Source organism: Brachionichthys hirsutus, chromosome 3 (assembly GCF_040956055.1).
Source record: "Brachionichthys hirsutus isolate HB-005 chromosome 3, CSIRO-AGI_Bhir_v1, whole genome shotgun sequence".
NCBI lineage: Eukaryota > Metazoa > Chordata > Actinopteri > Lophiiformes > Brachionichthyidae > Brachionichthys > Brachionichthys hirsutus.
In genome coordinates, this window is record NC_090899.1 from 16,146,284 (window position 1) to 16,164,775 (window position 18,492).

The following is an 18,492-nucleotide window of genomic DNA, read 5'->3' on the forward strand; positions in this document are numbered from 1 at the left end:
TATTTGAAAAGACATATTTAGCAAAATAAATTGTAGTAAGTCAGCAGATCTCTTAAGTCATGAGCATGGCCTCCCTTACTAAAGCTAATTCTGACAACACGTTGTGACCCGAAACCACTAAATATTAGTGTAGAAACATGGTAAAAGTGATTTTCTTTTCATGATAGGTCCCGTTTAAGCAGTCGTGACAAATGACAATTGATTCATTCATTTATTTTCCTCAAGCTCAAACTGGGTAATTTTGACAGCAAGGTTGTGTTACAGTGTTTACTTGTTGTTAAAGTAAGCTAATTGCTATTAGCTTTGGAGCTAAGAAGATTTCTTATTTTACACACATGAACTCTACGTGCATGGACTGATATTATTCACACCCTTCTCTACTGGCTCATCTGGCCCCACCGGGGTTCTGTATTCTGTAACCCCCCACCCCCTGACTCTGGCTTCCCAGGACTGGACAGCATCCTTATCATCATGGAAAAAACTCTGTAATGACAATGCTGCACTGGAAATGTGTGCAATCTGTTTGTTTAATGTACAGTAGTCCCTCGATATAATGCGGTTCATCTCCCACGACTTCGCTGCTTCGCGGAGTTTTAATGCAATTTTTCAGATTTTATTTTTTGCACTTGAACGCGCCTTGAAACGGCGCAAGACGAAGGGGCGCGGTCGGAGGAACTGTGAAAGTTGCTATTAATAACTTCTTATGTGTTCAACCTCGTAGGTTGATCATTAAAATTAAATTTGTTATTTCTAAAAGCTATCATGTTTATTTGTTAAGCGTTTGTTTAATAGCGCTCTTATTCTCTGTGTAAAAAGAGGCTTTTATTTTGTAGGAGCATAAACGTCACGTCCCTTTTGGGTTTTGTTTCTTCCTGTTGATACATGTAGCCGCTGCCGTTCCGCTGTGCTAAGCTATCCAATAAAGCAGCATGAGAGGCTAAAGACAGCACGAGTAGAATATTTGTTCTTCTGCACTCCAAGCGGCTCTTTCCTCGACCTGCACGCCTTAACATTATTAACAGGAAAACGTTTACTGTACGTACTATATATTTATATTTCTCAAACAAACGTTTAGTTCTGAAAAGGTTTTGATCTTTGGTTTCATTCTATAATACTGAAACAATCTATTTAGATTAATGCCTGACTGTTAAACGTGTATAAAGTGTGTGGTGAGGGGTTTAACAGCCTTAAAACATTTATGTACATGTATAATAATTGAAAAAAAATAAAGATCACTACATTGCAGATTTGACTTATTGCGGGTTGTTTTTGGACCGTAACCCCCGCGGAAAATGAGGGACTACTGTATAGTAAATGTGTAAAACTGCAACTTATCCTATCCTATCCTAAAGACGAGTATCTGCCTGTAGGTGCACATGCGCTGAATTTTCCACTGGGATCAATAAAGTATTCTGATTCTGATCACAGTGCATGGTCTTAAAAGAAAAGGCTTCTGTAGGAAAGGCATGCTCGTGCTGTCTGCATGAATATCATGTAACCCATTGACCAAATGTGGAACGGAGATATTGATATTTTATTTTGCACAGCTACCAACCTTTTTTCTTCTTTATTAGGGTTGTAGCTTGTTGTGTTGGGCAAAATGTGGATATTTGCAGAAACTGTTAGTGATTTTGGTTGTAAATGGATGTGAAAAGCATCATAATTGACAGCACCCATTCACACCAAAATGCCTGAGTTCAATAATGTGCAGAGCAAGGTCATTATTCCCAATAGAAAGAGCTGCTGTACTTTTACAGGCAGCAGTTCTCGGCACGCCGCCCCATTGTCCCAGCAGACTTGAACACTGAATGCATTCTTTGGCAGAAAGTAGATAGTATCTAAGTCTAAAGCAATAGCAGCATGTAGGACAGGCTCCAGCAATTACAGTCATGATGGTTTTATGTTAACCTTTGGGAAATACATGTAGCTCCTTAAAGACAGTAGATAGTGTAAGAGCCAATGTGTGCGCGTCCACGCCGCGGTGATTGGGGCGTGGCACAGCCGGTGTGGAGGGTTTATTTGTGTGCGCTCACCTGTGCGGTGTCAGTGTGTGGCCTTGTTATGGTGGTGGGGTGAGCGTGGGGAGAAACCTTTTGTTGACCGCATGATCATAAACGCAGGACCGCAGGATAAGCAGGGTACCAGCCAGATGAACCATCGAAGGATTGCACGGGCGCACGGAGGTATTTAAGGACAATCGATACAACAGCAAACAAGTAAGCCCTCCAGCTGTTCTTTCTGCAATCTGGAGCAAATCAATCTGTCAAGGCCCGTGCAACGTACTGCGTGCGCGTCTTCAATGTTTTAACCCCCTCGACCTAGCCCACCGTGGAATTGGACTAATTTTAATTTATACGCCACAATAGATAGAGTGAATATTGTGTTTTGTATCTGTGTCCCATTGTGTATTTTTGGATTGCTGTATTCCTCCTCTGCACACAAATTGACCCCTTGGATACCAATAAAGAAACCATGACCTTGACCTGTCCGTCTCTCTACAGATGCACCATGTTCTGGATAACATAAGCAACCGCCGTTGGTTGACGAGCATCATTCCTTCTGATATTTAAACTGCAGGGTCATGGATGGGCTGGAACCGATTCCAGTGGACTAGAGCAGGGGTGTCAAATCAGGCCACATCAGCATTACGGCTGCCCTCAAAGGGCCAGCTGTAAATGTAACTGAATGTAATGTAATGTAACCCTAACCCTAACTACTCCTTAACATGCTGCTAAATAACTGTATTTACTACATACTTAATTAAATTATAAATATTAAATATGCAGTTGCATAGTTCTAAAAATATATCGATACCTTACTGCTGTAAAAATATCTGCCGAGGTTATGTAATCGCCGGCGTCTGTCTGTAATTTGTTCTTCAATATCTCCATTGATTATTGATTATTGACCAATATTTAGGGAATTTAACACAGTCATGTAGGGTGGGGGGGGGGGGGGGGCTCTATCTCACCACTGAATATCATCTGGGTCAGATCCAGAATGGAGTCAGCAACAAATATTTAATTTTAACATTAAAACCATTTACAGATTATAAATCAGTTACAAATACACATCAACTCTGATTCACTTTTACTTTTCAGCATTTTACTAAAACAAATGTCTGCACAAAGCTCTTGAGGGCCACAAAAAATGACGTGGCGGGCCACATTGGCCCCAGGGCCTTGAGTTTGACACATATGGACTACACTGCAAAAAAGGATTTCTAAGAAAGAAATAAAAACTTGTTTCCAGATATATGTTCTTATTTTTTAACAAAATAGAAAACTTTTCTTGACAAGCAAAATTTGTATAGGAAAAAAATTCTTATTTTAAGAAAATGTGTCTAACAAAATCTTCATAAGATATTACAGCTAAAATTAAGCAACAGTTACTTGTAACAAGCCACAACACTAGTTTGAATGAAGTCCCAACCGTAGAACAAGATTATTTTACTTATTGTAAGATTACAACAATTGCACAATTTCTCAATTTAAGAAGTTTACAAAATGACACAAATTAGACTTGAATTAATATACTTTATTTACCTTATGCATGAGCATTTTTTACAGAACCATGAGAAAAAAATTCACAAGCCAATAAATGGCTGACATACATGGTGCAATCTGAAAAAAGGCAATTAAATCAAATTTACACCACATTATTATGGGGAATATATCAGTTGTGTCACTAAATAATAAATCAAGTAAAGAGGGAACATGTAATATAAAAAGAGATATGAGCAATACATGTTACTCTTATGTACATGCAGACTCCAACAGAAATAAAATATAAGAAAAACATCAATGAGGCTGTAACACGCAAAGACAAAATGCATATAGTACATCAATAGTACATCGATAGTAGTACATTCTGCACCAACATCTTCCTCACAGGGTTGAAGTGTTACCCTCCATCATTGTATCTTCCACTGACTGCACTCTAATGTCTACTGCTACATCCCTTATTGGTTGGCCTCTATTTTCCGTTGTGGCATTCTCTGTTGGTTGGTTTCTGTTTTCCACCATTGCAGCTGCCGGCCTGGATTCCCATATGTTGCTGGTGTTTCTGTCTGCCACTGACATGGGTTCCCTTCTTGTGGAACTGCAATAAGGAATAGTTTATTAATTGTTAGATGGGAGAAAGAAGTTGAAGTAAAACATTATTTCATACTGAAAAAAATATTTAATTAAGAGAACAACTCAAACATCACCTGTTTCCATTTTATCTTTAAAGATAAACATTTGCAAATTAACAAAGTCCTTATACTCTAACCTAACATCTTCATTTTATTGAACTGGGTTTAGTAAGATTCAATGAGAAATTACCCTTTATTACCTTCTTACTAAAATAACAAGGGTATGCAGATATTTTATTATTGCAAAATATATTTATTACATTGGATTTTGAATTTCTATTGTGTATTTACCCAGCAAAAATTTGTTCTACTGAAAGCAATGATTTGCAAACCTTTCAAGTGTCCACCACAAAAATGCTTAAAGGTGTAATTAATGATTTGTATTTTTCTGCAGAACCTTTATTATTATTTCATACAACTAACAATGCCATAAAATATAATCTGTTATAAAAAAATATCAATTTATGGATAATGGCTTTCAAGTGACATATTTCTCTGTGTTTCTCATTGAACTTTAGTGCATGAATCTCTTGTTATAATTTATAATGTAGGCATAAACAGTATTGTTGGGGATTGGGATGAATTAATTAGCACAATCATATTTATTCTGCATATAACTGGATTTAACACATGCCCCCAAGGCATCTAAAAAAATTAGCAACTCTTATATATTATTCATTTGTGTTATAATTACTTGTTTTAAAAGTAACAGTTATCAGACATATAAACATACATAAAAAAAAGACATAAAAAAATAATTAGTTAAACTGTTAAAGCCTTACCCTCTCGATGTTGAAGCCCCCGAGATCTGATGCTGTTTCCATGGTCTTCCGGTTTTTGAACGCGTTTGCCCCATGACCCCAGGATGACATGGTATAGTCCATTAGGGGACATGTGAAATTACTCTTCATAATTCACCAACTTGTAACAGCAGTGTCACATAATTATTTACAGAATAATATATAAAAGTAGTTAAATATCAATTATGTAATGTAATTTATCCATCTTAATTATTGTAATGTATTTGGGAAAATTGAAAATTGACCCCTCCCCCCCCGCCTTCCTGGAAAGATTGGAAGCGCGACAGCGCGACGAGAGGGAAAATCCGTAGGGAAGAAAAAAAGACAGAGGCCTCGTTGCAAGTTTAAATATTTTGATTTGCACAAATTTGTCGTTCCTTCTTGGTCGTTTTATAAATACAAGTTTGCAAATCGAGCTATGGATAAACTGGATGAAGTTACAACAACTACACTCAAAGGTAAGTTGCTCTTCTTTTGCTCTAATATAATGTATGCTAGCTAGCTAGCTAACACAACTTGGTACATGGGCGTTTTACATAGTGACTGTTGATATTTGTAATGGAATCACCACGGTTAGTCATCCGTTTTTATTAAGTAAAATAAAAATATTAAGGATATGAGCAGCGTAACCTATAGGGACATAAATTGTGTCATGACTCGCTTAAGTTATGGCGGGAGCAACCGCGAAAGTTCGTGTAGCCCTCCCTCTTTCTACGCCTTTCACTCTGAGGCACGGTGGTTAGCGCTGTTGCCTCACAGCAGGGAGGTTGCGTGTTCGAATCCGACTTGTGGCCTTTCTGTGAGGAGTTTGCATGTTCTCCCCGTGTTCTCCGGCTTCCTTCCACCACCAAAAACATGCATCTTATGTGGATTTGTGATGCTAAATTGCCTGTAGGGTGTGAGTGTGCGTGTGGCTGATTGTCAGTTCATTAAACGATGGATAATTAAATGATGATCTTTAAACTTGGAGTATATCTCGAATAAAATGTGCTATGTGTTCAATACATGGAATAAGTGCGTGATTTGTATTTATTTTTTCTGATTAATATATCCCTGAGAATGTAAACGTTTCTGTTACAGATGCAAATATTGTAACATACTGACATACTGCCAACACTTTCGCGGATCAACTATTATTTTATCACATGCTGCATCCAGCACCCCAGTGAACCAGGGTAGCAGTGATGAAGCATGTATGTATTGCATTAATAAACAATGTATGCATACATGGGTTTGGGGTAGACTGGACCTTTTGGAACATGTCATGAACAAATGTGTGTAATGGCTTTAATTTTAACACCCTCACCCCTGCTTATATCTTTTCAGCTGGTTCAGTTGACTTCTTTGACAGACAGAAAAGCCAGGCGAGGCACTACAAGACTCTCCAAGAAATGTACAGGTCCAAGAAGCCAAACAAAGCTGCAGTGAAGAAGACTCTTCGTTGACTCTGATGCAATAAAAGAGCAAGACAGGCCAACCAAAATTCTGGAGGCATATCCTTGTTTCAGAGAAGTGTATCATGTAAGTTAGGTTTCCCAGTTATATAATTTTATATTTTAGTGTATACAGTTTGTGTATTTTGAAACAGTTTATAAATGTCTTAGGCATTACTCTTTTTTTTAATGCGAGCTCCAATAAGTGCAAGACTAGTAAAACCAATTGTTCAAATTTGTTTCTACTTCTCTATATTTTATAGGTTTTGGATGAGCTGCGGAGATCAGTTCAACCAACCAATGTCCATTTCATATCTGAAATGAAGAAAAGATGGGAAATCTTCTACTCAAAGGTGCAGTTTTATGCCATCATGAAGAAAGTTATGAAGCCTCCAAGAACTTTAGATGGAGGTGTGGTCACCATATCTTGATCTGTTAATTCTGTTCTTTAGATTGGATAAGAAGAAGTTACGTATTGTGATACCTTGTCTTGTGTACTTTTCTGTCAAACCAGTGGAGCATGCCACAGCTGTGTTCAGAGCTCTTCCACTGCTCTTCCCATCCAGCGCTGTACCTCATAAGAAGCTGGGCAACAGCTGTCAATGTCTGTGCTGCAGGTATACTCATTTGTTTTCTCTATTCTTATGGTATGATTTATGAGCATCTGCATTTGTGTAGGAGGTGAAGCTCACTTTTCAAAAGTCAACAGCTTAGGACTCATGCGTTTTAGCGGAGGTGCAGCTGTGTTTCGAAGTTTTTAAAAGTTGTCTATACTAATCTTCACTGTCTTTTAGACTGAAGACCCAGACCGTTTCCTGCGCCAGTGGCCTTTGTCTTGTCCGTTTTTGCTCCTCACTGAAGAAAACTGCATGATTGCCATTGGAAGCACTCCAGTCACCACAATCAGCAAGGATGACCTGTATGAGGGACCGCTCTATCTCCTGGCATATCATTATGCCCTCCACCGCACCTACCCAAGGTGTATTTCCACACTGCTCTCGGTACTGCAAACGGGAATCCTCCTAGATTCCATCCATGACAAAGATTCAACCTCATCCTACAAGAAAGCCCTGGCTGAGTGGAAGTCATTCATTGGGTAGATCTTCCTCTCTGGGTATGTTTAGTTTTTTCATCTGGTTTTTCGGCTACATTCTTTTCTCTTTTTTTTTACACAGATGAATGTTGGTCAAACATGTTTTAATCTGGATCTCTGTGGTTGTAGTGCAAGTCGGCAGAATTAATGTTCTTAGTTTATTCTGTTATTGTATGTAGCTGATGTGTTATTTTTTACCCTTTTGCCAATGCTGCAGAACTCTTTTAGAGCAAAGCAGCAGCAATATTTTACCGAACAGTGCAATATTTTAGTAGCACAAAAATGTACATTTGTGTGTTATGCTGTTTTGAATGCTTGATAACCATTTTACACTGGGAGCTAGTATGCCTTTGTTGAGCAGTACACTTTTGTAAATTTGTCAGCATGTTATAATAAAAGGCAAGAAAACAGGATTGCTTCTGGTGCCTTAATTTGAGACAAAATCACTTGTATTTTAGTTTAATTTTTAAGAAACTGTGTCTTATTCCAAGATATTTTGGATAATTATTTTTCTTGGAGTTGGAGAAAACATTCTTAAAATCAGAAAAACATTGTCTTGTTTGAAGAAAATCTGTAACATTATAAGATTTTATTACTAAGTAAAAACATTCTTAAATTAAGTAAAATAATTCTTGAAATCAGCTAAAATTTAAGTAAAATTTTCTTAAAAAATAACTTTGTTATGCTTGTAATAAGCAAGGTTGATCAAATTCAGGGTTATTTTTCTAGTTTCAAGACACATTATGTTCATAAAGAGTCTAGATTTGTAAGCTAGTTTTAAGAATTCTAGCTAAGCAAAATTTGCTCACCCCATTGGCAGATTTCTTTGCTCAAAACAAGAACATTTTACTAAATTTAAGGATATTTGGCTTATTTCCAGAAGGGCTGTTTTTGCAGTGTACAGAGTCCACAGGGGGCCAGTTCATCATACATCCAACGACAGGCAACCAACTTTGAGTCAGTCAGACATTTTTGCAATTTAGATCATCATATTACTTCTATTATGGTCAACGGTAAACGTACGTATCCTGTCTTTGGCTTGCTGGGGAAGCCAAAGCACCAAATGGGAAGGTCTTGGTTCATCAATACCACTGTCTGGGAAATAGAAAATGAAGACTTATCTCTTTGATGTCACCAGGGATTCAAAAATCAATGCTACAATTGAAAGCATCATGACATGATGCCCATATTTCCCTTGTTTTAGTTTGGCTCTATTCTTTTCACACTGTTTGGGAGCTCATGATGTGACCACTGAGCACGAGACAAACAAAGGGCAAAGTCGGTTCCAATTCAATGCACATTTTCCATGACTTCATTCATTTCTAAATAATGACACGATTACGATTCACAGAGGACCTTTTCCTCCTGTCCCCCTTGTGAGCTTATTTCTTCCAGCTTCAGGTCAGGCAGTCCATGTGTTTATCTAAGTGGAATTAGCAGCAGCTTAATTACACACAGTTCAGCCAGATGAGTATCAATAGCATTTATTAAAAGGAGACTCCAGACTTTCCACATCGAGACAGCATGTCTTTAGTGCAAGGTGACCTTGTGCCTCTAGACTAAAGGACTTTGCTGCTTTCATTTGTTTGAAAGGACCAAAAAGGTTGTCCTCAATCTCTCTCGACTTTGATTAGATTGTCAATGGATGGATGAATGTTTTATTTTGGGCTGAAGAGATTGCCTTGCAAGCCGAAGGATGGCGGCATGGAGGAGGTGATGGTCCCGAGGAGAAACTGTTCATTATTCAACAAACTCCTCTGACTAATTTGTGCATTAGAACAGTTTCTGTCTCAGTGTCTGCAGACGTTCTCCCTCTCTCTCCCAATCTGGCAGTGGCCTTTATTTAAAGGACAGTGGCGCTTTACTTTCAGACTTTCTCTGGCAGGTTCTTTTTCGTTTCTATTTTTTTATCTGACCTTTGTAAAAAGTAGATATTATATTACCTCAGGGTTGTGTAAAGTACGCGTACACACCGAAAGTAAAGTTAGACTCTCCAACAGCTATTGGTGATATATTTAGAGTTGTGGCCCTTAAAAGAGAAATTAGAAATGTGTTTGACAAGTTAAGGCTGAGACGTATTTACACAGCTCATATATCAGATGCAGATATACTTTCAACAGAAGCCCAAATACCTTACTTTAAGCAAAAAGAGGAAAGTATTTTGCATAATTTAAATATTCACCCTTAGATCATGTCTTGAGAGCACGAATATTTTCTCAAATGTGTAGGGAATTTCCATACCAGATGGAATTACGCAACGTGATTTCATGCCGACACGACACGAGGAAGACATGACATTTATTTTGGTATTGCTATGACTGATTTCCATTGAACGTCTCATTAGTGATGTCACATAACAATAATAATCAGGGGTTAAGATTGGCCGGTGAGAAGTCCCACCAACAGGGGATGGACTGAATGATGACGAAGCAGGAAGAGTCTTCATTCAAGCGTCCACGAGAGACAATGCTAGAATCTCAGCGCTGATATCTGAACCAACCGTAACTGATCTGTTAATTATGTCAATGTCTTAATCTGACCCACATTCTCCTCATTGAATACGCACCCGCGAAGAAGAACAAGAACCGGAAGAGGGGTTAGAAAAACCCAAAGAAATGTAACGTTCAGTTCCATTTATTTGCCATTTGCACGATAAACCACATTGGAAAAGGGTGCAAAAAAAGCTGCCCACATTTACAGGACACTCTGCTGCTTTTAACGTTCTGTTTTGGTGCCCAAAACTTCGCTCTGTTTCACATTAAGTACATCAGAAGAGCTTCGTGGCAGGAAGGCTGGCTGGATTCTCTCAGACTCCCAGCTCAGTGCAGAGATGTGAGTCTGTATCACATGGAAATATGTGTGGATGCTGCTGATTCAGTCAAAGACAAATCTCAGAGATGATCCCCTATGAAGGACACCTGTCCTCTTGATTCTGATAGTCCTTCCCTGTCCTCGAGTGTCTCTGTCAGAGTCCTAAACCACCTGTTTGTCCACTGATTTGGGACTGGGTTCAACCTCAATGTCAATTCTGCCACTTTGTTTTTAGGATTCGTTGTTGGATTATATTTATATTTCTGATATATAACTTCTGTTTATTGTGTTATATCTTATATATGGATATGGAGCACCACGAGGCTCAGGAACAGCTTCTTCCCCCGAGCTGTGAAAGCAGTCGTTCCCTTGTAGTGATCTGGGACACTTTATGCCGGCCCTGTTGCTGCTGTTGCTATTTTGCACTACTGCCTGTGATTCTCACTCTCTTTGTGTATATATATTCTCTTTGTGTATATATATACTGTTCCTTTAAGAGAGAGAATTTAGTTTTTGATTTGATTATGTTATGATGTGTGCCTTAAGCCGTGGGCCTTCTCACGACTTTATTATGTTCGCATAATGACAATAAAGTATCTTGAATCTTGAATCTATAAAGTATTGAAATAGTGTTCCTTAATTTTTCAACTTATTAAAATAGCTCTATCATATATTACTGTTTATTAGGGGTGTAACGATGCACCGCCCCACGGTGCATCGCGATGCAAACATTTGACAATATGCATCCTGTAAAAAAGACTGTGCAAAAATATTCCTGTATTTTCTAGTTTACAAGTTTTAACGGCAATACTGCGCTGAATTTGAGAAAACAATGTTACTGTCATGATTCTGTTCTCCCTGATTTTCTCTGTCTGAGCTGGAGCAGGACGAGCAGGCTTTTATTTACAAAGCGATTGCGCCTGCCAAACAGATTCCACTGAGGGGAGCGGGTGACCGGACCAAGATGGCGGCCCCACGGCTCGTCAGCGCCAAGAGGTCGTAGCACTCGGTGCGGCGCCGACTCTTTATATATGTCTATGGGTGCCCTTTGGTCTCTCCTTTCCTTCCAGAAGACACGTCCGGTCCTCTCCTACCTGTCTCCCTGATCACCTTAGCTCAGTGGTTCTCAAATGGTGGGGCACGCCCCCCTGGGGGGGCGCGGTGCGATGTCAGGGGGGGTGCCTGTGACCGCGGAGAAAATGTTTTTTTGCCTTGCGAGATTCAAGTGTAATTGCACATCCACTCCAGTAGTTGGCAGTGGCGCCCTGATTGTCAGAGTGCGCGCAGGGAGTGTTAGCAGAAGAAGAGCGGTCGTAAACAATCTCCGGTGGGAGAAGAAGAAAGACTTGACTTCCTCATTTTCTGTTGCAGACTAAAAAAAATGGTAATAAAGTTATTCTTTGTTGTAAGTTGATCTATATTTCTTTCTTTTTCATATTTCTTTGTATGTTAATAAGGATACAAGAGTGGGTTTTTTTTCCGGGGGGGGGGCGTCAGAAATAATTGAGAAGCACTGCCTTAGCTTCAGGAAGCCTCTCTTGCCCACCCAGAGCCTATCTCACCTCTTCATTCTGTGAAGTGTTGAATTTCAGCAAAGAGGATATTATAAAAACGAAACAAATCAAATGATATAATATGAAAGTTACTAATGAAAAATGAATACATTAATTATTTTTCATAATTTAAGAAGTCCAGCTTTCAAATAAATATTTTGCTTGTACTAAGTAAAGTAATAAAAATAAAACACTTGCTTGAATGACAATAATAAAATGGGTTTTATGTTTTACGAGAATTTGCTTCACCGAGATTGTTTGGTTTTATTTAAATGGCAAAAAAAAAAAAAACTTGCTGCCCTGAACAAACCTAAAATAAACACAAGTTACATTCCCACCATTACTGTGACCTTCAGACAAATCCTTACCAGAAGGTTCTTTTGTTAATTCATCCTCAGATTGATCGCCTTACGCCTCAAGCACCCAATAATTCTGTTAACTTCCCTTAATTCTGCCATTCTTCCTGACTCCTGACTGTAATAGCATTGGTAGCATTTGGGTCTGGTGTCCTATAAGTCTAATTATTCCATCCCTACGAGCTGAGACAGAGCGCTGTAACACAAGCACCGAATTCAAAGCTCCCGAGTTCGGATGGATAGCCGCAGTGTCACAGTTCAATAAGAGGCTCCTTGGTTGCACAAGACTGAAACCGCCCAAGGCCTTCGCCCGAGATGAGGAGGACTAATGCTCTTTTTCCATGCTGTGACCACTTCCATTTTGGCAGTCTAATTCTGCAAAGAAACAAATACTCTGCATGGACTCATCGCTCCAGTGGAGGACAGTTTCTGGAGCCCTGCTGAGACCATCTGAGGCTCAGTGTTTGGGATGTCCGGAGGAGCTCCAGGGTAAATGAGCACTGTCCTGGGCCATGGCATTTGAAAATGCTGTTCTTCCTGTTTGTTTCTTGGGAGGCTTCCTGGCTCCGGCTGCAGGACGATATCAGATGGTCAACTGGACGTCCAACTGGACATCCACGATAATCAGCAGTCCACATAGGCATCACCCTGAGGTTATGACTTCCTAGAGACCATTTCACTATGACTACAAAACCACAAACACAGAGCTCAATGTTAAGCATGCACACACACACACACACAAGCAGTGCACCTCTGCTGAAACCGTAAACCTCATGCTGGGGAATCGTCATTGCTTTCTCTTCACTTTCAGATTCTACATGTCCTGACGCTGAATTGTTGCTGCTGAATGATAAGAGGAATCTCAGTCAGTTAGAACTGAAGAAGCCGAGAAACATCTTCAACCAACCTTCAGCACGTCCAGTTCGTTCTTTATTTTGTTGCTCTTCCCGGCTTATGAATGAATAATAATAGTATCATATTATGTTACCATATGCTGCATGGTGGGCGGCGGCTGCAAGAAGGTGCAAGAATGGATTCTTTTGAGTGCAGAGTTTGTACACTGGTACCTCTACTTACGACACTCTATGCCGGTCCTGTTGCTGCTGTTGCCATTTTGCACTACTGCCTGTGATTCTCACTCTCTCTGTGTGTATATATATTGTTTCTTAAGAGAGTGAATTTAGTTTGTTATGATTTGTGCCTTAAGCCGTGGACCTTCTCACGATTTTATTATGCTCGCATAATGACAATAAAGTATCTTGAATCTTGAATCTTGAATCTTGAATCTTGAATTTAATCCGTTCTGGGAGTAGCTTCGTAACGTGAAAACTTCGTAAGTAGAGACGCATTTTGAATGTAAATGCACTAATCCGTTCCAAGCCCCGCAAAAGTATGATATTTTTTAAAAATATTAATCTACCTGTTAGCTGTTACTTTTTGTCCTCTTTGTTTACTGGTCCTTTGCGGTGTTTTCTGCCTCGCGTTTCTTGAAAAACTGATCCAATGGCGTCTGCTTTTGCCGGCTTTTGACAATCCGTCGGAAATGTGCGAGGCAGACGTCATCATAATGAGCAATAGCCCGACTTGTCAACACTTTTTCCGGGTGACACGAGGGGGACACGAATAGCGTGCTGGGATACACGCATACGCAACGGGTTGCCAGGCAGATTTTAGGCGATAGCCAATGGCAGAGCAGCTACGAGCAGCTATTTTTGACTTCGTATCCTGAAACGCCTTCGTAACGAGAGGCAATATTTTCCCATTCAGATACTTCGTAACCTGAAACTTTCGGATGTAGAGACATTCGTAAGCAGAGGTACTACTGTATATAGATTCTCTTAATTCTCTCCGGGGTCTCTGGCGCCCCCGAACAAGGACAACATGCAGGTTAGGTGCAGGTGAGCGTGCATACTTGCAATGAGCTGGCGTGTTATTTGGGCTGTACCCCGCCTCTCGCCAATAACAAACCCACAAGGCGGATAAGCAGCTGTGGATGAGACAATTGTGATAATGTCATCTACAAGGAGATGGATGGATGGATGTTATATCATATGATACAACAGTTTCATGCCACGACAACACTGTGGGCGTGACTGCAGCGCTCCCTACATGACGGAGGGGGAGGAGTCCAGCAGCCACTTGTATACAGAGGTTCTCGGTTTTCCAACAAAACAATGGAGTTTAAATTGCCTTGGAAGTTGATTGCTCGAGTGGAGCTGAGGTGAGCGGAAGACGCGTGAACAAAGCCGGAGTCGACCCGAGAAGGTTCAGTTTGAGTCGACCTGCCGCAGGAGAAGGACTTCGCTGATGTTTTGCTCTGTGTGCGTGTTTTTTTCACATTAATTCTTTTGAGCCTTTAGCCATGGATCCAAATAAAGGCAGCAGTAACAGGCCTGGCAAAGGAAAGAGGAAAGTAGCGAGAACAACGGTTGAATAGGAGAAGGAAATAATCTCCAGATATGGAAACGGCGTCCGTGTCTGGGATCTGCTGCAGGACGGGACGGAGGAATCAATGATTTAGACTTTACTGCAGAAAACTGAGCTAAAGAGACGGAATAAAACCCAGCAGGACAGTTACCCAGTCACTGATTGGAGGAGGACTCCCTTTCAGAGGAATAACCCCTCCCCCTTCCTTATGTCCCTGCCCCTTCCATCTCTCTCTCTCCCTTTTTTTTCTCTCTCTTTTTTCCTATACCTTGTCTGCATTCGTGCTACAGAGTAACAACGTACACAACGTCAGTCACTGTTAGCGTTCTATGCTTTTTATTCTTATAGTGATTGTGATTGTCACCCCAAGCAGCCACAGCAACCCGAGAACGACCCCCGGGGCCCCCCCAGAGCCACACGCAGAAGAACCAGCCCAGAACCCGGGAGCGACAGTCACCAACACAGCCGACAAAACCAAGGCCAGCGGACCGGCCCGGTGTCCCACCAGCACCCAACACCACGCCCCCCACAACCGCCCGCCCCCCTCCCAGCACCCAGCACCCTCCACCCATCCCGCACACCGCCCGCCCAGCCCCCCATGGCCCAGTCAACCCCCCCCACCAACGCCACCCATCCCCACCCCACCATCCCCCACCGCCGAGCTCGGGCAACCCCCCAACCCGGAGAACCAGCGTCTGGGGAACAGGCGTAGGCAACGCAGGGGCTTCAGCTCAACCTGACCCATATGCAGCTATTTTGGGGGAGAGTATTATTCCCTGGGACGGAGAGGAGGGAGCAAGAGGCCGACCCACCAATCTTGCCCCAAGCCCAGCCCGCCAGAGCCCCGCATGCCGCACCAAGGCCAAAAATTGTGAACCCACCATTACACTGTTTATTTATACAGCCCCGGAGATCAACCATCCTTGTGTGAAGAACATTGAGCTGGAGACTGGAGCTGAAACATAGAAAGTTAGAATGGCTGGGAGGTGATGTACTTCTGAGGTCCACTCGGTCCTGGAGACAGAAACCGGCTTCCTAAATGAAAACAGAAACAAGATGAGTCATGAAAAAAATGTTTTTGTTTTTCATACTATTTAGACTTTTATGTGTTTTCTGTCGTTTAGATACATTAAGTTACATATTAATTTAAATGTACGCATGTGAACGGACATTAATCTGGTGCGCAGAAACTGATTCATCTCGTTTACATTATTTATTAAGGGAAATATAGTTTTGGTTTTTGAACAAATCGGTTTTTGAATGGCAAATTACAAAATGTTAGGGAATCAAACTAGACCCAAAGCCAGCAAAGTCACGGAAACAACACACACAATATTGGTTCACACGGTTTGGAGCTTCTATGAGCCGAGACTCACCTGAAGCGGAAGTTCTCATCTTTCTAATTTGGTCAGACACGTATGTAATTAGACAGACAACACAGACACAGCAGCACATTATCTGCCTCCTGCTGTTCAATAACTGCATTCTCTGAGGAGAGGAACCTGAAGCATATCTCTGCCCTTGCCCATACTGTGGAACAAACAAAGTTGTGAGGCAGAACAAGGAACTAATTGCATTAGTGGCTGCCATTTGTGACTGATTACAGGCTGTTCTCAGTGGCTGGCTGGAAGGTGCAAAGTTCTGGGAGGTTAATAACCAGCAACAATCAATTACCTAACTGTTCTGATATGATCAATGGAGTATTCAATTCAGTCGACAGCAAGATGAGCAGGGAGAACAATACAACATGCCCCGAGAGCAAGATACACTTGAAATGAAAACCAATAATTTATGAAATATAATGAAGACATTAAGATGAAACATACTCAAACTAGAAAAGCACTGAGCGCAGACCTCCGCCGAGCACCCCAGTCTCCATAAATTGTGATTTACACCAAGAATAATGGCCCTACATTTATTTTATCTATATTTTCTAGTAGGGTTAGGGTTATGTCCTGATCGGAAATGAGGCCCGATCACGAGCTTGCGGACTCGATCGGAGAAGGACGTCAGGTCCCGATCAGGACTCGGATACATATGGATAGTTACTGTCACTACTTTTGATCCGATCTGGAGTTACGCTGTGGTACAGAGTGCTGACTGATGTTGGCTAAACAGGAAGCAGCTTGAAGCTAGTCGCGCGAGTCTGTCTGCGCTGTGGAAGTATTCCGAAGTGGATGAGAGATACATTCTTTATAATAAGAATAAATATTCTTATTTAGTATTTCCTGTTGTACTAGTCCAAGTCCAAAGTGAACAAAGTATTTTATTTATTACTTGAATGTTCAAGCTACGCCACAGAAGAGCTCTGTTTAAGACTTAAATGTTGGAATAAAATGATAAAATAAAAAGTAAGGGACATCCTGGATCTGTTTCTTCACTCGTCTTTATTTTTACCCTCGCCGAAGAGGAGACGAGGGTATTGCAATTGGGTGCGTTTGTTTGTTTGTTTGTTTGCTTGTTTGTCTGTTTGTTTGTTTGTTTGTCTGTTTGTCTGTCCGAGCGCATAACTCAAAAACTAGTAACCCAATCGACTTGAAATTTTTACACAAGCAAGGTTCTGTCCTTGGCTCGGTCCTCCCCGAGAATGGCGTTGATCCGGATCTGGATCCAGATTCTAGAATTATTAAAACATCTGGAATCGTGCCTGTGCTGTAAACTGCCACTTTAAGAGGGAGGGACACGAATGGCATGATGGGAAAAAGAGTCCAGAAGCTGTCTTGTAGTACGTTCCGGAGCAGCAAGCTAGAGCAGGTTTGGCCCCTCTGATCCGGAAGCCCTGTTTACTGTCTCACAAGATCCAATAGTCTATTGGAGGCGGGGTCTGCAATCTCTGATTGTCTTTCTAGTTATTTTAGAATCTAGAGGCGGGGCACAACCTGGACAAGCCGTCAGTCAGGAAGACGTATAGAAAGACGATCATTCAAACACACACAACGGCCAATTTAGTGTAACATATTAACCTAATTGGCATGTTTTTGGTGGTGGGAGGAAGCCGGAGAACCCGGACAGAACCCAAACAGACACGTGGTGAACAGACAAACTCCTCACAGAAAGGCCACAAGTTGGATTCGAACCGATGACCTTCTTGCTGTGAGGCAAGTAATGGTGGATTCTTCTTGATCCAGAGCTTTTGAAATATGTTTGTCCACTGCTAATTCCACAGCGTCTTGGCAAGCAGAAACAGAACCTCCTTTGTGGAGGTAATCAGAGAGATATTATTGAAAGGGTCCAAAAACTAAATTGCAGTTACACAAATGTACCCAGATTTCATCTGGATCTGCTTCCTCCGGTAATAAAGATAGAAATAGAAAAGCATTCAGAGAGCGCAGACCTCCCCCAAGCAGCTTGTTCCCCTCCTAACTGGATCTACACAGCCCACATGGTGATCTGGATCATCATCAAAAGGTTCTAGATTGTTCTTGGTATCTTTATACACCAACCATGAAAAGTAAAAGTTTAAAGTTAAAATGTAATTTTTTTCCTTTTTTTTTTTTCTTTTTTTTCTTTTTTTTCTTTTTTTTTCTTTTCTTTTCTTTTTTACCTTGTCTGCATTCGTGCTCCACAGTGACGTACACAACGTCAGTCACTGTTAGAGTTCTATGCAATTTTTATTCTTATAGTGATTGTGACCGTCACCTGCCCTCTTGGCAGCCTAGCCTATTCCTATTTAATTGGTTTTATTACCTGCTTACCGCCGTAGAGGGCTGTGCACACCGCAGTGAACACACAACATGGACAAACAAAAAGTGACAAATACACAGTGTTCTGAGAAGAAAGTGCAATGGATTTATTTGTGCCCCCTAATTCTACCCCTTCCATCCAATCATCACCAAGAGTTGTCCCAATACACCAGGTTCACATCAGCCTCTAGAGGAAAGTAT